Source organism: Moschus berezovskii, chromosome 14, assembly GCF_049115385.1.
Source record: "Moschus berezovskii isolate FMDL1 chromosome 14, NW_MosBer_1.0, whole genome shotgun sequence".
Lineage (NCBI taxonomy): Eukaryota > Metazoa > Chordata > Mammalia > Artiodactyla > Moschidae > Moschus > Moschus berezovskii.
In genome coordinates, this window is record NC_142473.1 from 70,874,503 (window position 1) to 70,898,300 (window position 23,798).

General features: G+C 45.8%; 1 protein-coding gene across 2 annotated transcripts in view; it reads left to right on the top strand.

The window, feature by feature from the left end:
- Positions 1-23,798, top strand: part of LDLRAD3 (low density lipoprotein receptor class A domain containing 3) — a 273,200-nt gene that overhangs the window by 99,592 nt on the left and 149,810 nt on the right. The gene's annotated exons all lie outside the window — the stretch shown is intronic.

Genomic DNA, 23,798 nt, shown 5'->3' on the forward strand with positions numbered 1-23,798 from the left:
GAGACTTAGGTTTGATCCCTGGGTTGGGAAGATCCCCAGGAGGAGGAAATACCAACCTGCTCGAGTATTCTTGCCTGGGAAATCCATGGACAGAGGAGCCTGGCCGGCTGCAGTCCATGAGGTCGCAGAGAGCTGGACACGACCGAGTGACTGAACATGTGCATACATCAACCTCGTAGACGTCTTGTGTATTTTTTCCAGGAATTTAATTGTAGGCTCTCCTTACCATGTTTTTCTTCTCTCTTCCAAATTAGATCACATCTGATCTACAATGTTGAACACTCATCAACTATCATCTCTAGGATGGCTTGTAATTTTTTTGAGAGATATTCCTCTGGTGCTATAATTTTTAAATCTATTTTATTTATTTATTAGTTTTAAATTAATTTTTATTGAAGCATAGTTGCTTTACAATGTGTTAGTTTCTCCTATACAGAAAAATGAATCAGCTGTACATCTATCCGCTCCCTTTTGGACTTCCTTCCCATGTAGGTCTCCACAGCGCATTAAGTCGAGTTCCCTGTGCTATACAGTATGTCATCATTAGTTATCTATTTTATGCCTACTGTGTAAATGTGTTAATCCCAACTTTAAATGTATTTATACCTGTTAAGTGTTTAGACCGTGCCTGACATTTACTAAGCTCTTGAGAAAAATTAGCCATTATTATTAATCTTTACATACATGCAGTAAGAGGTTTTGAGTGATTTTACAAAAGTGTGTGAAGAGAAAAGCTGCCTGGGTCATAGAAGCTCACATGTGAAGGGTCTAGAAACTCTGCATAAAGGCCGATAGGGATTTGTGAGGATCCAGCTCCCTGGTTTGGGTCTCATATTTTCATCTCTGTAAGCGAGGGGTGAGACTCCCATCACTGCGTCAGCCTGTGCTTCTCAGAGTCCAGGGGTTAGTGCCCCAGAGGGAGGGGGAGTGCCGGGGAGCAAAGGGGCCTGTGGACCGGGGCCCTTCTCTCTCTGAAAGCAGAGCAGCGACACTCCCCCCCCCCCACCTCTCTCTCTTTTGAAATATCTGGTGGGCTTTGTGTAAGATTTCATTTTCACAGTGGGTCTGTGTTGAGCAGACAGCAAGAGTTGACTCCCACAGGATCTGGGGATCCTGAAAAAGCCCCCTCCCTGCTTTTCATCCCAGCCTTGACATCTGTGATTCCAGAGGCAGCATGGTAATTATCCTTTTCCAGAACAAAGTTCATTTCCAATGATCATAGCAGGGAATTCTCGGAAATTTATTTCTTCTAATGAACCCAGATCTGCTTTCTGGAACTCTTTAATGGTAGCCATGGGGTACCTGAATTCCCTGTGTTTAGACCCGCTCAGGCTTTGGATGTGAGTCCCTCTGCCTGTCCAGGAGAGGATGTGAGGATGTGGTTAGAGTGCTTAAATGCAGAGGATGGTTCATGCCAGGGACGCCGCTGCTCTGAGAATCAGAGGTGACTGGTGAGCATCGGCTTATGACAGCAGAACTGACCTGTCCTAGGTTGCATTCAGTTTCCAGGCAATCTCCCTTCAGGGCTGTTGACCTTAGCCATGGGCCATATACCATTAGACACCAGGTTTTAACAGTCTCTGTAGGCACTGCCTGGAATCATATGAGCACCTTCTAGAAGTTGTGGGACCCTCTTTAAAACAGTCACCCTGATGCTGGAGATCAGCCTCACCCACATGCAGAGCCAGGGATGTGGTTCCTGTGGAGTCCATCAAGGCCACAGGCTTCTCATTGCCCTGCAGCACGTGTTTCAGAAAACATAAACCATGGATGGTATAATAATGCTCTGATGCAAATCACATCTTGGCAAGTGTGAACAACGATGAAAACAATACACATGTGGGACGATCTTTCCCTGTGCTTTCTCTTGAATGTTCCGCTGCTCATGCCAGGTTTTCCCTCCATGTTCTGCATTTCAAAAATATTTTGTTTTTCATTCCAAACAGTGGGAGTACAAAGGCAGATTTGTTTCATCACTTAATTTACTAATTCTGCCAGGCTTCTTCTCCCGCCGATGAGCAGTCCTCCTCACAGTGCTATATTGAAGGCTGGCCTTTAGGAGAAAGAGAGAGGAGCAGGGTCGTATTTACCATGTCTGTGTATGGCTGCAGAGGACATGACTAATATCAAAACAAAACTAACAATTTAGAAAACCAAACAGTGCCTCTGTGAGTAGCTTCCAGGGTAGGCTAGTAGGCTGCAGCTGAGCAGGGGAGGGAGCAGACCTATCTTGGTTCCTTCTTTCTTTCTTCTTTTGTTTCTGTGCTGGGTCTTCGTTGCTGCCTGCGGGCTTTCCCTCGTGCACAGGCCTCTCCTTACTGTGGCTTCTCTTGTTGCAGAGCACAGGCTCTAGGGTACTTGGGCTTCAGTGGTTGCAGCACATGGGTTGAGTTGCCCCATGGCCTGTGGGATCTTTCCAGATCAAGGATCGAACCTGTGTCTCCGGCATTGCCAGGCAGATTCTTAACCACTGGACCATCAGGGAAGTCCCTCTATCTTTGTTCTTGACCCTATGTGGGACTTAAGGCATGTGACTTTACTTTTCTGAGGCTTCTTTTCCTTCTAAGTAGAAACCTGCCCTCTGACTTCTGCCCAGAGATGTTAGTTATTTACAGGATTGACATCACCCAGTTTTGGGTTTTTTTGCTTCCTTTTTGATAGAAATGTGGAACTGGAAAACACCAACAGAGGCTGCTGCTTAAGAAGAATGAAGATGGATGGATAGATGGGTGGATGGAGCAGTGGGTGGATGGATGGATGGATCAGTGGGTGGATGGATGGACTGAGGGATGAATAGGTTAGTGGATGGATGGATGGATGGATGGATGGATAGATGGATAAATACAGAGACTCTCATCCTATAACCACATCCCACTCAGAAGCCTTCCTGCCCTCCTCCCCAGGCTAGATAGATGCCCTGTTTCCATATCCCTTCTCTTCCTTACGCTAATAAACAAGCAGATACAGTAAAGGGTATTAGGTACTATCTTCCAGGTGACATTAGAAGTTTCAGGACAGCTAGGAGAGACCCTCCATACATCCCGATCACTGTTATCCTTATGCCAAACCAGGTCAGCTCCTGGCACATGAGGGATGTTCGCTACACATTTTTGAATGAATCAGTGAAAGAGCCATGACTAATTACAAGGGTGTGTGGGGGCAAATCTTTGCTTGCCTTCCTGTATCCCTCTCACACTGCTGCTCTCTCAGAGTTCTTTGTCTGTCACCAGGGAGCCAGATGGGAATGCTCAGCTGGAACAGGATTCTTCCTACCAGTAATGTGCACGTGCACACACACACACACACACACACACACATACACTCTTTCCCTCTCCCTCAAGGCGTTCAGAGGGGGCATCTGATAGATTTGCTTGAACAGCCTGACCTCACCTTTTCCACGTCCTCCATCCTAACTCCCCCTTGTTAATAAGTTACTCTGCTGAGGGTCCATATTCTTCCAGGACCTCTTCTTTCTCTCTGGGCCCCAAGGGCCATGGCCTCTAGAAGAGCTCTGCCAAATGTCTCTCTCAGCCTTGTGTTCAGTTCAGTCGCTCAGTTGTCTCCAACTCTTTGCGTCCCTGTAGACACTCATTATCATCATTTGAGTCCTTGGATCCTGATATTTTGCTGGGATTTGAAGACCACTGGCAGAGGCTAGTGAGGGCTTCCATGTGCAGAAACGGGGTGCCTGGCATCTTCGGCAGCTGCTCCTTTTAATTCCAGGCCTTAAGGACACTCACTGTGCTTAGCACAGCCCCAGGGGAGTGGCAGAGCACTCTGGCTTTCCTGGGCTTTAGTGTTCTCATCTGTAAAGTGACTGTTGAGACACCCCCTTCAACAGTAGTTGTCTGTGATTTAAAATAGAATGTTCTCCTCCCTGTGAAAATACAGAAGGCCTTTCTGGCGTGTGGGCATACACATGGAGGAATGGATTTAGGTCAATTTAGGCCTAGGTGGAATGGTGGAGATTTCAGGTGAGCCTGTAACGTAGGGGCTCTGGGGTCAGACCCTGGAACTTATAAGTGGTCACCAAGTACTGTGGCCAGTGTTCAGCTTGGATGGTCTCATTCAGTCCTCACCCCTGCCCATGCCCGCCCCAAGTAAGTCCTGTTAGATCTCCATTTTACAGATGAGGACTGAGGCTTAAAGAATTAAGAAATTGACTGAGGCGCTTGCGTGGGCCTGTTGAATTTTGAAAGCAGACCTTGAGGCTTGAGTGAGCAGATGGCCTGCTCTGCTGTGCTGCCCCCTGCAGGTACGTGCGCGCCATGCAGCTCTGTACAGGGAGGTTTTCAGGGTCCGGGTGGAACTTCCCACCTGCCTTGTGTTCCTTGCAGAGGGAGTGCAGACTGAATGTCCTGGACAGCACTTTCCCATCCTGCACAAAAGATGTTTTAAGTCTGCATCATCCCTGCCATTGTTCTGGAGGGTGCAGCAGGGGCTTGAAGCATCAGAACCCATACAGGGTTCTATCAGCAATCTGTTGTTGACTTTGTAAAAATCAATGGCAAGAAAATATCAGGAGACTCTGCCCTAAATGTGTGTGGATGAGGGTGACTGGGTGCCTGTCCCCATACCCCTAAGTCCCTGTCTCCTTTCCAGTCCAGAACTTCTCAAACATTATATACACCGGAAAGGCATGGAGATCTTGGTAAAATACAGATTCTGGTTCAGCAGGTCTAGGGTGAGGCTTACTGAATTTCTAGCTGTTAGTCTGAATTTCTAACAACCCCCCAGGAACTTACCGATTCTGCTGGCCCAAGGTCTACACTTGGAGCAGAGAGGGCCCAGGGGTCCCAGGCTGGCCGTGTCAGAATGACCTGGGGTCCTCGTAAGCAGCTCCCCGGGAACTTTGTGAGAGAGTCCCAGTGAGCAGGTCTAGGGTGGGATCCCGGCAGCTGCAGTTGCTCCCGGGACCGCACTGTGAGGAGCACTGCCCAGCTCCATGGTTCCTTAGCCTCTGTGGTCATTGGAGTCCCTAGGGCTGAGGCCACTTGCGGAAAGATTGGTTCAGAGGCCTGGGGTGGGTCTTAATTCGCCAGGCGAGTCTGGCCCTGACTCGCACTCAGGTTCGGGCCTTACTTATCTTCAGTCTCCCCTGGCCCCAAACTCTGTCTCCCACAGTCCTGCCAGCCCCTGCTCTGTCTTTCTCCTTCATTGTGTTTCTTTGGCCCTCTGCCATCTGACTTTTGCATCTGCCACAGTAAGGAAACTGTTCTGGGGAAGGTCACCAGGAATCTCCTAGTTGTCAGATCTGGCAGGTGTCAACATCCGACCCGACCTGACCTCCAGCAGCATTCGGCATGCTTGACCTCATCCTCTTCTTCCCTCCTTTGCTCCCCGGGATCCACCCACATCTCCTTCTCCCTCACAGAGAGTCTACTGGGGTCTGCTTCTTGGCACCGTCATTCTCCCAGAAATGATCCCGTCCTTCCCGCGTAATACATCCTCCCTGGGTGATCTCATCCACTCCCATAAACTAGTGATACCTGAATACTAATCTCCTAAATGGTCTTCCTAAACCACACATTAGGTCACGTTACTGCTCTCTGAATTAAGACGGGAGGCAGAGGATTCCAGCACCACCAGCCTGGGCTCAGACCCTGGCTCTGCCACTTGCCAGCCAAGGAATCTTGTGCAGGTCATTGAACCTCCTCAGCTGCAGTTTTCTCGTCTGGAGGCAGGGATGAAGGGTCTTTAGTAGGTGGAGTGACCAGTTATACAGTGAGTACTCACAGATGCCGCTTTGAGTTCATTTTAATCATTAATAATAAGGAATGTGAATACCAGCAGCCCTCTAGCAGCTCCCAGGTCACGCATGGAATCAAATGAGACTCTGAAGTGTCTCTGGCCTGACCGTCCTTCCTCCCGTCCCACACCCCAGTGCCTTTGCACATGCTCTTTCCCCTCTATGTCTCCACATAAGACACAGCCTTGGAGCTCCCATGGAGCTGCCCTGGCAGCTAAGGGCCGTGTCCTCCTTTGTGCTTCTGCTCCGTCTCGGGTTCTTCCGATGCCTCAGCCCTACTCTTCTGAATTCACTTGCTTTGATGTCTGTGTTCTCATCAGACTCTTTCAGTCACAGCTGCATCCCTGGCACCGGGTGTGACCAGCATTCTCCATGGACTGTGATGCTCACTGTGGAATGAACGAATGTTTGAGTGGCGGTGACATCTAGAGCAGGCCTGTTGGCATGGAGGGCAAACCCTCAGAATGTGTGAGATGATCTCACCTTGTTATGGACAGAAACCTAGGGATCATTCTTGGGGCCTTTCTTTAACCAACTGCCCACTTTCCCTAATCTAGTCCATCAGTGAGCCTGGGCATCTCCGCCTCTGAAGCAGTGGATCTTGGCCAGGGGTGATTTTGACCCACCGGGTCAATGTCTGGGGGCATTTTTGTTTGTCATACCTGGAGGTGCTTCTGGCATTTAGTGGGTGGAGAGCATGGATGCTCTGAAGCATTCTATAGTTCATGGGACAGCCCTCCTTCCAAAGAATTCTCCAGCCCCAGTGTCAAGGGTCCTGAGGTTGAGACATCCTGGTCTAGAGGGTTCTGGGTCCTCTCACCATCTTATCCCCTCCCACAAGGTGGGTCACCACCTTGGATGGTCTCCCTGCCTTTTCCTCTACGTCCTCCATCCCCTCTCCACTAGGCAGCTGGGTGATCTTTTAGACATACATCAGGGACGTCCCTGGTGGCACAGAGGTTAAGCATCCTCCTGCCAATGCAGGGGTCACAGGTTTGGTCCCTCATCAGGGAATATTTCACACTCTGCGGAGCATCTGAAGCCTGTACGCCTCAACTACTGAAACCCATGTGCCTAGAGCCCGTGCTCTGTAACGTGCGAAGCCACCACATCAAACAGTAGCTTCCGCTCACTACAGTTAGAGAAAGCCCGCACACAGCAACAGAGACCCAGCGCAACCCAAAATAAATGATTTTGTTTTAGAAAAATGACATGAGATAAAATCACTCCTTGTAATGCTTCCCATCACGTTTGGACCCAGCCCGACTCCTTGGCCAGGCTGAGGGAGCCTTCCCTGATGAGGCTTCTGCTTTCTCCCCCTTGCCACCACCGCCTCCTCCACCACCATGCCCTCTGCTCCAGCTGACCCTGCCAATCTTCTTCCTCTTCCAGGTTCTTTCCAGTCTTTGGTGTGACCTTGAGGTGTTTTCTCTGCTTGGGCTGCTCTCCCCTCATCCCTGCTCCATTGGCTTCTTCTTGTCATTGAGGTTTCACTGCAACTGCTTCTGCCTCAAATTTTCCTTCCCCGATGACCCCAGCTACCCACACAGTCCCTATCACATTGTGTTACATCTCCACATAGCCGTTAGCACCATCTGCTTTTGCATGTTGGTTTGTTAGAGCTCCCCTGCCTTGTGCAGGGCTGTGTCTATCCCTGCTTAGAACAATACCTGGCACATAATTAGTTATCAATAAACTATGATGGAAGTAGAAGCAATAGTCATAGCTTGTATAAAGGAGCCTAAACATTGTTCTACGGGATTTGCGTTGAATACCCACGTTATCTCCATTTTATAGGGGAGGAAACTATTGTTGTTCGGTCGTGTCCAACTCTTTGCGACCCCATGGACTGCGGCACGGAAGGTTTCCCGTCCTTCAGTGTTTCCTGAGTTTGCTCAAATTCTTGTCCATTGAGTTAGTGATGCCATCCAACCATCTCATCCTCTGCTGCTTCCTTCTCCTCTTGCCCTCCGTCTTTCCCAGCATCAGGGTCTTTTCCAGTGAGTCTGCTCTTCACAGTTGGTGGCCAAAGGATTGAGGCCCCAGAAATTTATGTAACTTGTCAACAGATTTTTGTAGCTAGAAAGTGGCAGAGCTGGGATTTGAACCTAAGGAATCTGATTTCCAAATCTTAATCACTTTTCATCACTCCACAAGACGGCTTGTTGAAGAAATGAATGTGGAATATGGATGATGCATTCACGCCCATTCTTCCTGAGTGAGTGATAGAAGGGTAGTCTTTTCAGGACTGGGATTTTGTTTAATTTGGCTTCAAATTTTGTGACTCTCTCTCATTTTGTGAATGATCCCCTTATATCTGAGTTATTAGGAAAGAGCACCCAAAATCTCTGTTGCTCATAATCATACAATACTCTATGAATTCATTCTGGCTACTACCTTCTTTTCTTCTGCTATCCCCTATAACATCCCATTTTCCTCATTTTTGACTGATTTCCTTTCCTAAGCCAACTCAATTTAAGAATTGAGATGGAGCAAAAGCAAACAATAAGAGACATCACTTTGCCGTCACAGGTCCCTATAGTCAAAGCTATGGTTTTTCCGGTAGTCATGTGCGGATGTGAGAGTTGGACCATAAAGAAGTCTGAGTGCCAAAGAATTGATGCTTTTGAATTGTGGTGCTGGAGAAGACTCTTGAGAGTCCCATGGACTGCAGGGAGATCAAATCAGTCAATCCTGGAGGAAATTAGCCCTGAATATTCATTGGAAGGACTGATACTGAAGCTGGGTCTCCAATACTTTGGCCACTCGATGCAAAGAACTGACTCATTGGAAAAGACCCTGATGCTGGGAAGGACTGAGGGCAGGAGGAGAAGGGCACAAGGATGAGATGGTTGGATGACATCATCGACTCAATGGACATGAGTTTGAGCAGACTCCGGGAGATAGTGAAGGACAGGAAAGCTTGGCGTGCTGCAGTCCTTGGAGTTACAGAGTCAGACATGACTTAGCGACTGAACAACAGCAGAAGCAAACAAGTATACACAGAAAGTGTGTCCCTGGGTAAATTACTGAGTCTCTCTGATTCTCAGGTTCTCAGTATAGTGTTGGTAATCATCCCTGCCTCACTGGTTTTTGGTAGAGTGGGCCTGGAGTAAAGTCCACGAAAGCCCAAGGCACATAGGAAGCATTTACGGTTATTTTCTTATGTTTGTTCACTTATGGTGAGCATGATGGAATCTCATGCTGGTACCTGGCCCAGTGGAGGTGATGGAAGGCACGGCATGGTTTACTGTGTCTTCTCAAGTCACTCCTATCCGCTGGTGGGCTCCGCTACAGAGGCCCACAGCAAATGACAGGCTGTCATCTTGTCCAGTTTGGGGTGACTGTTTCCACCGGAGTAAATTGGTTTTTGAACAGCAGAGATATGGGGTCTAGTAAGTAGAAAAGACTTCACAACTGTGCAGTGTGCTTGTGTATAAAGTCGAGCTTCACAAATAGAAAACATTTACTGGGAAGAAAATGAGTCAGGTTCCCAGGAACTTTTTGTTGCTATGGCAACAGAGTATTTAGCCAGTCCCACTTTGGCCAGTGTATACTATAGTAGTGAGGAATGTCAACTGTTATGTCTCAATTGCTTATTAGCTCATAAAATACCCCAGTTTACATACTAATTGTTGCTGGAGAAGAGAACCCTATTTTAAAATAACCCAGTCACTCATTTCTTGGTACTAAGCCACTTTGGAGCTTTAGCAAAAAACAATAGAATAATGAAATCTCTTAGCCTTACTGGTGCTGGGCAACTTCTCATTTAATCCTCGCAACTACACTATAAGGTCATCATCCCATTCTACAGATGAGGGAGTTCAAGTCTAAGGGTAGTTAGGTAATGCCCAAGTTCTGGGAAGCTGGTGGAACCAGGACGTGGCTCTGGGTCTGATTCCTAATTCTTTCTCCTTTACCATTAATCTAGGATTATTCATTTCTTTAAATCAGAAGAGGCAAAAATACAAGAGTACTGACCTTTCCCTATTACAGGATTCTTCCACCTCAAAACTATTGACATTTGGGGGCCAGATAATCATTTACTGGAGTTTCCCAGATGGGGCTAGTGGTAAAAAAATCCACCTGCAAATGCAGGAGACCCAAGAGATGTGGGTTCAATCCCTGGGTCGGGAAGATCCCCTGGAATAGGAAGTGGTATCCACTCCAATATTCTTGCCTGGAAAATTCCATGGGCAGAGGAGCCTGGTGGGCTAATAAATTCATGGGGTCGCAAAAGTCAGACATGACTGAGTGAGCACACAATCATTTATTTGTTGGGGGTGGGGGAGCTGTCCTGTGCATTTTATTAGTAGGATGTTTAGCAGCATCCCTGGTCTGCCCACTAGATAGATGCCTGTGGTACTTACCCCCGCCACCTCCCCGGTATTGCCATATGTTGCCTGGGGAGCCAAGCAGAAGAACCAGGGAGGAATTTAGCCAACATCGTGTCTTCCTGGAAAGCAGCAGCCCTTCCATGTCTGATGCCACCACCCTCCCAGATTTCAGGAGTTCCTGGGAAGTTTTGTTTCGGTGTTTAGTGTACTCAGAGAGCTGTGGTACTCATTGCCAAGATCTAATTTTGGAACATTTTCATCGTCCTGCAAAGAAACCTTCTGTTATTGATTTCTGATTCATTCCAGTGTGACTGGACAGCACACATGGTCTGATTTCATTCCTCTCTGAGGTCTGTTCTGTGGCCCCAGGGGTTTCCTGGAGGACATTCTGTGCGCCCCTGGGGAAGAGCGTGCTCTGTGTGGTCGACTGGAGACTTCTCTGGAGAAGCGCGAGGTCTGGTTGGTTTTGGTGTTGTTTGTGCCTGCTGTTTCCTCGCTGGTCTGCAGCCTCGTTTTTCTGTCACTTATTGAAAACGGAGTACTGACGTCTCTAACTCGTATCAAATAAATGTCAGTTTCTCCTTTCAGTTCTGTTGGTTTTGCTTCGTGTATGTCTGGCTCTGTTTTTTGGTGCGTATATTATGTCTTCCTGATTTCTTTGTCTTTGAAAATACTTTTTATCTTAAATCCTATTTATTTGTCTGAGATGAGTATAGTCACTCCAGCTGTCTTGATTTTGGGTATATTAAAAAAAAAAAAAAGCCTCCTGGGTTAATCCAGTGTGCAATCAGGATTGGGTGTCCTTGCTCTTGGAAGATAAATAAGAAGCTGAAGATTGATGTTCTGTCTTTAAAGTCAGCCCAGGGCTACCAGGAGATAATATCTATGGGATTATGTGATTCCTGTGACTGGTGTTGAAAGCATCATAGAAACCTCTGGATGCCTCAGTGAAAACCTTTCCTGGAGCAAGATTTGGGGTGGGTTAAGTACTGTTATTTTGGAAACAGTTGCTTTCAGGTTGCCTCATGACAGCCAGAGAATGTTCTCTTGCTGAGCCTTTCAGAGGAGCCAGAGGCCGCCTCCCTGTCTGTGCCCTGATTTTTTGTGTGTTTTTTTTTTAATTTTTGACCTTGCCACTTGGTTTGTAAGATCTTGGTTTCCCCACCAGGGATCGAGCCCACTCCTCCTGCGTTGGAAGCCCGGAGTCTTAACCACTGGGCCACCAGGGAAGTCCCCAGTATGTGCCCTGTTGACACCACCCAACGAAGGGCTACCCCTGCTGTGCCTGAGTGAAAGTCCTGCTGTCTGTGGGTGTCACAGCACATTTAACCCTCACATCAGAGACCTTTCCATGGGGCTCTTTGTCGGGATTATTGCAGCAATTAAGGAGACAAGACTCTGAGTTCCAGGGTTGCTCTGTGGATGTGGATGTGTTGCAGTTGTTCAGTTGCTAAGTCGTGCCATGGACTGTAGCACGCCAGGCTTCCCTGTCCATCACCAACTCCTGGGGTTTGCCCAAGTTCATGTCCTTTGAGCCGGTGATCCCAGCTAACCATCTCATCCTCTGTCACCCCTTTCTCCTTTTGCCTTCCATCTTTCTCAGAATCAGGGTCTTTTCCAATGAGTTGGCTCTTCGCATCGGATGGCCAAAGTATTGGAGCTTCAGCTTCAGCATTAGTCCTTCCAGCGAATATTCAGGGTTGATTTCCTTTAGGATGGACTGGTTTGACCTCCTTATAGCAAGTCAGAGGGGCTGTCAGACACTGACTTCTGGAAAGCTAATGAGTGATAAGCTTCCTCTTCACAAATCTGAGGGTAAAGTCTATGCACAGCAATGCGGGGCTTTTAAAAAGGGAAACTTCACAGTTTGTCAGGGATCCTGAGGGCAGATAATGATGAAGGCTCTCAAAAGCAAAACCTTCTTTTGGCAAAGATGACTGTCACTGCCCAGCAAGATGGAAGGTGATGGAGAACGGACTCTTCTTTATTCATCTTTATTCAAACAGTTTTTAATCAAAACTGACTTTGATTCTCACATTCCCTCACTTTTTTTAAAGTATTCTTTTTAAGGTGAAAACTATTCTATCTGTATCCGTTCCCACATCTGTTCTTAATCCCAGGGACTCTGATCATTGTCAGGAAGTTGTTCCTCTAAGCATTGAAAAGCCTCTGGAGGCTACGTTATCTGACCCACATTTAGTTAGTATCATTTTTGAGCTGTTTTTTCCTCTCAACGTTTGTCTCTTGGTTTCCTGCTTATAGATCCTCTGGAATTTGCATTCCAGCACCTTTCCACACAAACATATGTTTATGCACATATGTACGTGTATTATAAATAGCCAAAATAAGTAACCTGATAGAAGCTTTAGGTTATAAACTAATGACCTGATCCCAAACGTGCTAACTTCTTTTTTGCCTCTTTACTGTCATTTTAAATAATAAGATTATTCAAAGGGCAGTGGCAGGCAATTAGAATTCCCTCATCATTTAGTGCTTTTTTCCCCCTAAAAGCCCAGAGGACAGTATAGACTTGGCTCTCTTCAGTTCCTCCAGGGATTTTTGGGAGCGGGGAGGATATTTCCTTGACTTACAGAGCCTCGTAATATTCTTGTGAGTCCATAAAAATTTTCTTTATAAAAAGTAAATCTGATGCTTCACTTTTTTTCATGGAAATGTCCACTGACTCCCAGGATAGGTGTCCACACTCCTGCCTGTGTCTCTCTCAGCCTTCCCTTCTGCCGTATTCTATGTTCTGGGTACCCTGGCTTCTCCCAAATCTCGCTGAAAACCGCGCCCTGCCTCAGTTCAGTCATTTATTTTGCTTAGAATGCCTTTCCTTCTTCTTTTTCACCCACATGCTGATCGTGTTGTTGTTGTTCAGTCGCTAGGTCGTGTCTGACTGTTTGCAACCCCGTGGACTGCAGCACACCAGGCTCCTCTGTCCTCCACTGTCTCCCAGAGCTTGTCAGATTCATGTCTATAGAGTCGATGATGCTATCTAACCATCTCAGATGTGCATGTGATTCTTCATATCCAAATAGCGCTGCGTTGTACCGTGCTCCCTGGTCCCCTAGGTTGCATGGGTTGTGTTCTTTTGCTAAATTTGTCTTATACTCTGGCCATCCCCCACATATATTTTTTCTTAAAATATAGTTGATGCACAGTGTTTTAAGTGTCCAGCAAAGTGATTCAGTTATACATTCATACGCATTATATTTCCCCTTTTCCCTTATCAGATTCCTGCTACACATCTCATTAGGTTATTACAAGATATTGAACATAGTTCCCTGTGCTGTATTCCCTTGTTTATTTTCTACATAGTAGTATGTATCCGTCACCCACAGTTGAGAATGCACTGCTGGGCAGAAGTGTTTGAAACTAATGGTAATAATTATAATAATAGCAATCACCAATGCTGTGTGGTAATAGTCTACAACACAGTCTAACACTAAATACTACATACTACTGTATTTTATAGTGTAATATCAAATAATAATAGCTATTATGTAATATATATGATGGTAGCTAGTAGAATATGAACTATCTTAGCTAATAGTGTGTTCCAGACAAAGTTCTAAGCAATTATTGTCTTGTCTCATTTAATCCCCTTAGCAGCCCAGCAAGGGAGGTACTGTTCATATCTCTTGTTTCCTGATAAGGAAATGGAGGCAAAGACAGGTGAAATGTTTCCAGTACATCACATAGCAGTCCCACAGCACTTGATGCAGTGTTTGACCCCAGGCAGGCTGCCATGCAACTTAGAGTGTTGAAAGGTAAATGCCGGTACGGCTTATACAGTTCTTATCTCATTGCCGTTACCTGTTTCTTGTCCTTTCTCCCTCCCCTTCTAGGCTAGGGTTCTTAGTGAGGGACTTCTGCCAGCTAGAGGAAGTTATGTTTGATTCTCTTCGCAACCTTCACGTCCTATGTGTGCCGCAAAGAGACTCTAGGAATTAACGTTAGTGGAACCAATAACTGAAGAGTGAGACCTTGGTTGGGCTTCCCTGGTGGCTCAGTGGCAAAGAATCTGCCTACCAGTGCAAGAAACTCAGGAAACACGTTTGATCTCTGGGTCGGGAAGATCCCCTGGAAGAGGAAGTAACACCCCACTCCAGTATTCTTGCCTGGAGAATCCCATACAGAGAGGAGCCTGGCGGGCTGCAGTCTGTAGGGTCACAAAGAGTCGGACAGGACTGAGCACGCATGCACATATGCACAAGGAGTTAGGTGGCATAATTATTGCTGTGGTTTCCATTTGACTTTTCTAGACCATCCATATATGTGAAGAAGAGCAGTTTGTAGAACCAGGAACCATGTTAGGGAAGGGAGAGTATTATCAGATTCCCACTAGATACTGCATTAGACTGTATTCTCTACATGTAGAATCTCACGTTGAAACCTGTACTGTCTTAATGCCCCCTTGACTGGTGGGGTTCTGAGAATGGTGGACGTTAAGTAACTTATCCATGGTCTCAGCTGGCACGTGGCAGAATTGGGACAGAACTCAGACGTTCTCTACCCTAAGCCCTTCTGACCTCTTTCGTTGTTGTTCAATCGCTCAGTCGTGTCTAATCTTTGCGACCCCATGGACTGCAGCACGCCAGGCCTCCCTGTCCTTCACCAACTCCCGGAGCTTGCTCAAACTTACGTCCGTTGAGTCGGTGATGCCATCCAACCATCTCATCCTCTGTTGTCCCCTTCTCCTCCTGCCTTCAATCTTTCCCAACACCGGGGTCTTTTCCAACGAGTCGGCTCTTTGCATCAGGTGGCCAAAATATTAGAGCTTTAGTTTCAGCATCAGTCCTTCCAATGAATATTCAGGGTTGATTTCCTTTAGGATTGACTGGTTTGATCTTCTTGCAGTCCATGGGACTCTCAAGAGTCTTCTCCAGGACCACAGTTCAAAAGCATCAATTCTTCGGCACTCAACCTTCTTTATGGTCCAACTCTCACATCTGTACATGACTATTGGAAAAACCATAGTTTTGACTATATGGACCTTTGTCAGCAAAGTAATATCTCTGCTTTTTAATACACTGGCTAGGTTTGTCATAGTTTTTCTTCCAAGGAGAAAGCGTCTTTTAATTTCATGGCTGCAGTCACCAACTGCAATGATTTTGGAGCCCAAGAGAATACAGTCTGTCACTGTTTCCATTGTTTTCCCGTCTATTTGCCATGAAGTGATGGCACCAGATGCCATGACCTTCGTTTTTTGAGTGTTGAGTTTTAAGCCAGCTTTTTCATTCTCCTCTTTCACCTTCATCAAGAGGCTCTGTAGTTCCTCTTTGCTTTCTGCCATAAGAGTGGTATCATCTGCATATCTGAGGTTATTGATACTTCTCCCAGCAATCTTGATTCCAGCTTGTGTTTCATCCAGCCTGGCATCTCTCACGATGTACTCTGCATATAAGTTAAATAAACAGGGTGACAGTATACAGCCTTGATGTACTCCTTTCCCACTTTTGAACCAGTCTCTTGCACAATTTGTTATGATCTATACAGTCAAAGGTTTTAGGGTAGTCAGTGAAGCAGAAGTAGATGTTCTTCTGGAATTCTCTTGCTTCTTCTATGATCCAGCCGCCGTTGGCAATTTGATCTCTGGTCCCTCTGCCTTTTCTAAATCCAGCTTGAACATCTGGGAGTTCTCAGTTCATGTACTCTTGAAGCCTAGCTTGGAGAATTTTGAGCATTACTTTGCTAGCATATGAAATGAGAGCAATTGTGCAGTAGTTTGAATATTCTTTGGCATTACCCTTCTTTGAGATTGGAATGAAAACTGACCTTTTCCAGTCCAGTGGCCACTGCTGAGTTTTCCAAAGTTGCCAGCATATTGAGTGCAGCACTTTCACAGCATCATCTTTTAGGATTTGAAATAGGTCAGCTGGAATTCTGTCACCTCCACTAGCTTTGTTGGTAATGATGCTTCCTAAGGCCCACTTGACTTCACACTCCAGGATGTCTGGCTCTAGGTGAGTGATCACACCATCATGGTTACCTGGATCATTAAGATCATTTTGTATAGTTCTTCTGTGTATTCTTGCCACCTCTTCTTAATATCTTCTGCTTCTGTTAGGTCTATACCATTTCTGTCCTTTATTGTGCCCATCTTTGCATGAAATGTTCCCTGGGTATTTCTAATTTTCTTGAAGAAATCTCTAGTATTTCCCATTCTATTGTTTTCCCTTATTTCTTTGCATTGATCACTGAGGAAGGCTTTCTTATCTCTCCTTGCTATTCTTTGGAACTCTGCATTCAGATGGGTATATGTTTCCTTTTCTCCTTTGCCTTTTGCTTCTCTTCTTTTCTCAGCTATTTGTAAGGCCTCCTCAGATAACCTTTTTGCATTTCTTTTTCTTGGGAATGGTTTTGATCACTGCCTGCTGTACAATGTTATGGACAGAGGTCCATAGTTCTTCAGGCACTCTATCAGATCTAATCCCTTGAATCTATTTGTCACTTCCACTGTATAAGCATAAGGGATTTGATTTAGGTCATACCTGGATATCCCTAAGGTTATATGCCTCCTATTCTTATTATAAAAGAGGAAATGTTTATCTATATGCTACCATGTGTAAAATAGACAGACATTGGGAAATAGCTATATAGCACAGGGAGCTCAGCTCGGTGCTCTGTGATGACCTAGAGGGTGGGAAGGGGGAGGGGAAGACTCAGTAGAGAGGGGATGTATGTATATATATAGCTGATTCGCTTTGTTGTACAGCAGAAACTAACACCGCATTGTAAATCAGTTATACTCCAATAAAAAAGCGACGTTTAGAAAGAATTTCTATTTGAATTTTCTTGCAACTCTGTTTCAACTAGATGCCCTCTTCTATATTCGTAGTCCAGTTAGCGTGTGGTCTTTTGCTCTCTCCGCTCCCCAGTGTGTGTCTCTGAAAGAGCCAAGATGGCATTTTAAGAAATAACACATTGCGATATCTGATCACTCAAACAGTGGAGTCCACCCAAGTAGTCATGTGGAGCTGAACTGCTGGAACAAGCAAAGAGCATTTTGCTCAAGCAATAATGAATCTGCAAAGGCTTGTGTCCCCAGGCCTGGGTTTGGCTTGCTGGGCTGTTTGTCATGTGCATTTGGGCTACAGTAAAAGGCCTGTTTCTCTTCCTCCCAGACTTCTTAGAGAATCCAACAATGTATTGCTTTTCAAAAGTCTGTTATTTTTATGAGGCTGTTTTGCTTTCTCACCCCCAGCCATGAAGTCATTTTTGACTTTTAAAAGGAACCATAGTTTGACTTTTTACAGAATGAACCAGGGGACTGAATAGAGCAACTGCAGTTCCATTACTTTCTGTAAAGTTTTTAGCTAGTGATGGGCACATGTGGGTATTTACTTTGGGGGCTAGGGAGTGTGTGCAATGACTCAAACTGTGTGGATTTTATAATTTTATTTCTTTTCTAATTTATACTTTACTGAAGGATTTATAATTCCCATACCTTTCATTTGAGTAGAAGGGCACCTATCTCATAGCACACTCCTTATGAGAAATAGGGTTTTAAATTTTTTTTAATTAAAGAAACAGTACTGGGTACTTTTACTGACGTGAGAAGCAAGTTCATTTTGACGCCCTTGCATTTCTTATTTCTTCTGTTACTACGCTGTTCTTGGGCTTCCCAGGTGCCTCAGTGGTAAAAAATCTGCCTGCCAGTGAAGAAGACTTTTGGGTTTGATCCCTGGATCAGGAGAATCCCCTGGAGAAGGGAATGGCAACCCACTCCAGTATTCTTGCCTGAGGAATCCCATGGACAGAGGAGCCTGGCGGCTACAGTTCATTGGGTCACAAGAGTCGGACACAACTTAGCGAGTAATTAACAACACTGTTCCTGCCTCCCGGCCTTTGCATATGTAGTTCCCTCCACGTGGAACAGCCTTCTCTCCACAGCCCCCCAACACTGAAGGCTCATCCATGGCATAGCTGTCACCTGTGTATCTTCATTCTTTGAGGAATGACGGGGTTTGTGAATTACTATTAGTGGAATGCATAACTAAGACCTTAACTGCCTGAGCATCACATCGGTTTGCACCTGGGCTGTGTGTCTCCGCTGAGGCTGACTGTCCTTTGAGAAGGCTTTTCTGACATCAGCTTCTTCCCCAGTTTGAGATTGTCCTCTAGCTCCCCCATCAGAGCACTCTCGGTACTGCATGCAGAGGCTCATTGACTAGCCTGCTCATCCCCCCAGCAGTTAGAGAGCACTGTTGAATCTCCACACAACTGACTCAGGGCCTGACAGATAGCAGGATGCTCAGAAACATTTTGTTCTTTGCCAAGAGAGAGCAGCAAAAAAAAATCTTGGCCCCTTGAACTCTGTTTTGTATTATGCACGGGTAAAGTGTAAATCCTTAAAAAATGGATAGACCTGGTTAAGAATTTAAGAATTCTTAATGAGCTTGGTGTTTTTTTTTTCTTTTGTGAAAATGGACTGCTGTTTGAATATGAGCTCACAGCTTTATAAAAAAGAATTATTTATTTATTTGGCTGCACCGGGTCCTGCTGCAGTACACAGGACCTTCACCTGCATCAAGCAGACTCTGAGTTGCCTCACGTGGGATCCAGTTCCCCAACCAGTGAAGCTCTGTGATACTTTGCTGGGCCCCAGATGTTGCCCACAGGAAGATGGGAGTCTTTGCTCTGAGAGGGTCACTACCTGGTGACACTGGGGCGTCTCTTGGTTCCCCTCTCTCGTTCTGACATTATCTCCAAATACTGGTCCAAGGGCTATGGCCTTCCTGCGTTTTGGATGCTAATGCAGCTTTTCCTTTAGGGCGATGGTGAATAGAAGTTATTGCAGATTTGTTTATGTCCTTTCTGGTTTAAAAAAAAAGTTGACAATTTTGTTATTCCTTCATCCACTTCCACCTAGTTTTTAAAAAAAAAAAAGTTCTATTTTACTGATTCATGAAGTCCAGAGCTGTGACAGTCAGACTCTGGAAGGAAGGGGAGGGCTCAGATCAGGAAATAACCCAGCCCCCTGGGGAGCCCCCAACCCTGTCTTGCTGCTGGTGAAAGCTGCTGCTTTGGAAAGTTTACGGAGCAGGTCCATGAAGTGCAGTGGATTTGAGTGTTCAGTGGGATGGAGTCACCCTGCCGGCCTCTGTCAGGAGGTTTTAGGCACAGAGAGTCTTCTGCTTCCGCCAGGGTCTGCTGAGTGTCTTGCTGAAATCTTCCCTTCATGGAAATGGGGGTGAGCTGGGGACAATCAGACTTTGTCCAGGACTCCCCTGAGCCCCCCGGGGGGCCATGCAAGCAGGGAGCTGTTGTCAGCCTCGGGCTTCTCTCTGAGCCTCTGCCAGACGCTCGGCGGGCTGCCCGTGATCCGCGCTGTGGTTGCCTGAGCAGGCGTCTGCCGGCGCAGATGTAAATCATAACAGGACTTTCTCCCTGACAGAGAAGGTAGCCGAGCATCACTGACAAGGCAAGGGGTCTCAGTAGTGATCCCTGAAGATGGCGCAGGGCCAGGGCCAAAGAGCTGGTTCATTGAGTGGCACCTAACTCACGTACAGTTGTGTTCATTCTCTTTCTTTGTCTAGTCCTTGGGAGCTGGCCTGAGCCTTAAAAGTATCTAAGGAGGCAGGAGAATAGGTGTCAGTTCAGTTTAGTCGCTCATTCGTATCTGACTCTTTGTGATCCCATGGACTATAGCACCCCAGGTCCTTGTCCATCGCCAACACCTGAAGCCTGCTCAAACTCATGTCCATCGAGTCAGTGATGCCATCCAACCATCTCATCCTCTGTCGTCCCCTTCTCCTCCTGCCTTCAGTCTTCCCCAACATGGTGTTTTCCAGTGAGTCAGTTCTTCGCATCAGAGGGCCAAAGTATTGGAGTTTCAGCTTCAGCATCAGTCCTTTCAGTGAATATGCAGGGTTGATTTCCTTTAGGATTATCTGGTTTGATCTCCTTGCAGTCCAACAGACTCTCAAAGAGTCTTCTTCAACACCACCGTTCAAAAGAACCAATTCTTCAGCGCTCAGCTTTCTTTATGGTCCAACTCTCACATTCATACATGAATCAATAATTAAAGTTTGAGCCTTGACTCTGTGGATCAGCAGTGTCAGGCACCTTCATTTCTGGACCTCAGTTTTCTTATCTGTAAAATGGGTTTTGTGAGAAGTAAATGGGACGGTAGCTGTAAAGCATAGAGCACAGTGCTCAGCCCAAACTAAGCATTCGCTCAATGGTAGCTGTGATTTCCCAGCCCAGTCTCTCCTTTTCTAGGATCATTAGTATATTCAGTGAGTGTTGATTAGGTGCCTATGATAGTCACTGCACATTCACACTCCTTGGAGAGTGGTGAATGAGGGCCTTCCCTGGTAGTCCAGCGTCTAAGACCCCAAGCTCCCAATGTAGGGGGCTCAGGTTTGATCACTCCTTAGGGAACTAGATCCCACATGCTGCAACTCAAAGTTCACACGCTGCAACTAAAGATCTCACATGCCGCAACGAAGATTGAAGATCTCCTGTGCCGCATCTAAGACCCAGCACAGCCAAATAAATAATAAGCAAAATAAATTTTAAAAAAATTTTAAAATTTAAAAAATTTTTTAAAAATTTTAAAAATAATAAAAAAGAAAAACAATAGAGAAATTAGATTTAAAAAAAAGTGATGAGTTAAAGTGTCCGAGTGTGTGTGTATTTGCATCAAGCAGCTCAGCACAAAGCCAGCGAAGTTCCTCCTGTGCAGGAAAAGAAAGCAAAGGGCTAACATGCCTGAGGCTGGGGATCGAGGTTTCTACTGTAGAAACCGGCTAAGGAGGCTTTAGTAAAGTAGAGTGAGGCTTGCTGACCCCTAAGAAAAAGGCATTCCAAGCAGAGGGTGCACAGGGCCTCAGACGGGTGCTGGGAGGCCAGCATCGCTAGAGCACGAACGTTGGGCATCAGATCGGAGGGGTTCCTGGGAGCTGCCTGATGCTGTGATGGGAGTTGTAGGCATTCGTAAAGTGTTGGGAGGGCACTGACGTTTTGAATAGGGGATGGTGTGCCAAGTTTATAGAGAGACTCTGAGGTGAGATGTCGAAGCCCACGGGCAGCCTTTCTTCCCTGACTGCTGAAAAGGTGATGGGAGCAAGGCTACCTGATCCTCTAATTTGAGCATCTGTTGCTGGACCTCAGCTCTGACAGTTAATGCCATGGTGTCTGCTTTCTGGTCACTTTCTATTTCCCACATCTTCTATGTTTACTGGAATTTTTCCATTTATTCAGTAGTTATGGGTTCAACAGATCTTTGGGTTACAGTCCAATACTATTGTTGTTGGTTTTCTTGCTCCAGTTGTTTTAACTTTGGCCATTGGGAGCTCCTGCAGGTTCACTCCTGCAACCTTTTGACATGCCTCCATTGTATTTTGAACACTTATTTACTTTCGGTCCAGGTTTATCTTGTCTTCCCTCCCTCTCCCCAGAATGAACCACTTCTTCAAGGAGCCCTGGTTCTCTTTATCGGATTATGGGTATTTAGAAACCAAGATCCAGGTGCTGACTTTGCTTATTGCTATTGGGGGTGTACTGCTTCTAGTCTTTCTTAGCAGATGGAGCTGGGAAATATATGTATGTACACTGACACACACATGTATCTCTCTACCCGTCTACCTTTACAAACCTGGAGTTCCTAGTAATGCCTTCAGTTCCAGTCCAAAGCCTCAGGGTTTGTTTCCGTCTTCTCACTGTCTTTATTTGTAATTTCCCTCTCTGACAGTAAGAAACCTTGCTCTTGTTATCTGTAATATACTTACCTATTTGTTCAATGCTAGTACACACAAAAGGCTGTTTCAGAATCGCTGATTCTACCCCTGTGAGAAACAAATATAACTAGAGTATTTGTGAACATTTCTTTTTTTCTTTAGCTTATAGAATCCAGGCAAAACAATGTTTTCTTCCGCCACGTCTCTCTTTCCCTACCTCCTTCAGTCTCTTGCTTATGCATCTATAACATAGTTATGTTCATTTGTTGCTCTTTCTATTTCATTTTGACTCCTCCTCCTCTAGCACACATTTCTGATCAACTTTAATTATGTACTTTTTGACTATGTAGAGTATCATCATGGCTCTAAGAGTCAGAGTTATACAAATAGACCCAGAGAAGTGTCGCCTCCTCATTCTGGCTACCTCGTTCATTTCCATTTCCCCATCCTTTCCAGCACTTTACCACCCACCCGCTGTAGGGATCCCGTCTCTTTAGTATCTGGTTCATCCTTCCTATAATTCTTTTGCACAGATAAGCCAATACTTGAATGTCTTCTTAGATTCCCTTCTTTTGCTATACGGAATGGATAAAGTACTATAGATACTATTTTGCACTTTGCTTTTTTCACTTAAACAGTATATCCTGGAGATCACTTCATATCAATTCATAGATACGAACTCCTTAAACTTTGATTATCAGAAAAAGAAATTTAACAACCCAAGGATTAATTTTAAAATCCCTTAAGCCTAGTGATGTTGCTGATGCTGATAATAAATAGCATAAGCTCTACCATTAAACGAGCACCTACTCTATGCCATGCCCTGGGCTAAGCATTTTATATAGATTATTGCACTGAGTCCTTCCTAGAGCCCAGTGAGATTTACATACTGATGAGGAAACTGAGCTCAGTAATTTTTAGAAACTTGCCCAGGTCACGAAGATTAGAACCACAGTTTGAACCCAGGACACTCTCTTAAGTTCATGCTTTGTGAAGAGCACACTCTCACCATTCTAAAGTATTTTCAGGCTAAAACAAAGCCATGTGGGTTTTTAAAACCTAGATACATCCCAGGCCTTAAAACCCTGTTGATCATGTATCAGCTGCTACCAAAGTTGGCATGTTACTGATGGCAGGAACATGAAGGTAATTTACTGCTTGTTTATTCCAAACAACTGGCCCTTCCTTCTTGAGGACCATAGGTCTGCCTCTAGACAGGAGACAAGAGGGATGCTAGGTAGGCCCACTACCCAGGAAGCAGCAATATGTCCCGTCTCACGTTGTAATCGCAAGCCGCAGCAGCCAGCCCTGTTAATGGGAAAGTGCATCGCCCCACAGGGCTGTTTGGTTAGCAGGACACTCCATCAAGCCTGAGTTACAGCAGTTTCTGTTAAAACTGTTTGTACAGCAGGAGTGGAAGAAGGATTTCTTTGGGCAGGAGTCTGGCTTCTGTTGTGAGAAGTTACAGCCTCTGGCAGAGGGGCAGTACAGCGGAGTTGGTTGAGAGCGTGGCTTCTGGGTTCTGAGTGCCAGGGGCCTCACACCTGCATCAGATTTTCAAGCCGTGTAACCCTGGGCGAGTCACTTCACCTCTTCAGAGCACTTCTGTGACATGATATGACCTATCTTTGTCAGGGGTTTCCGTGACCACGTTCAGTTTCTATGATTTGCCAGAAGGAATCAGAGAACTCAGCACACAGTCATACTCACGGCTATGATTTATTACTGCAAAAGGAGACAAAGCGAAGCGAACAAAGGGAACAGGTGAAGGAGTGAAGTCAGAGGACATCGAGCCCAGGCCCTGAGAGTCCCTTCCCAAGGCAGTCACATAGGAGGCACTGAATCCCCCTAGCAACAAGTTTGACATGGTATATGACATGTTTTTCTCCCCAGGAAGCTCATTAGAAACTCAGTGCCCAGGGTTTTTACTGGGGTCTAGTCATGCAGGCACCCTCTGCCAACATGTATCAAAATCCCAGACTCCCAGGAGAAGGGCAGGGGTTCAGATTAAATGCACTGTTT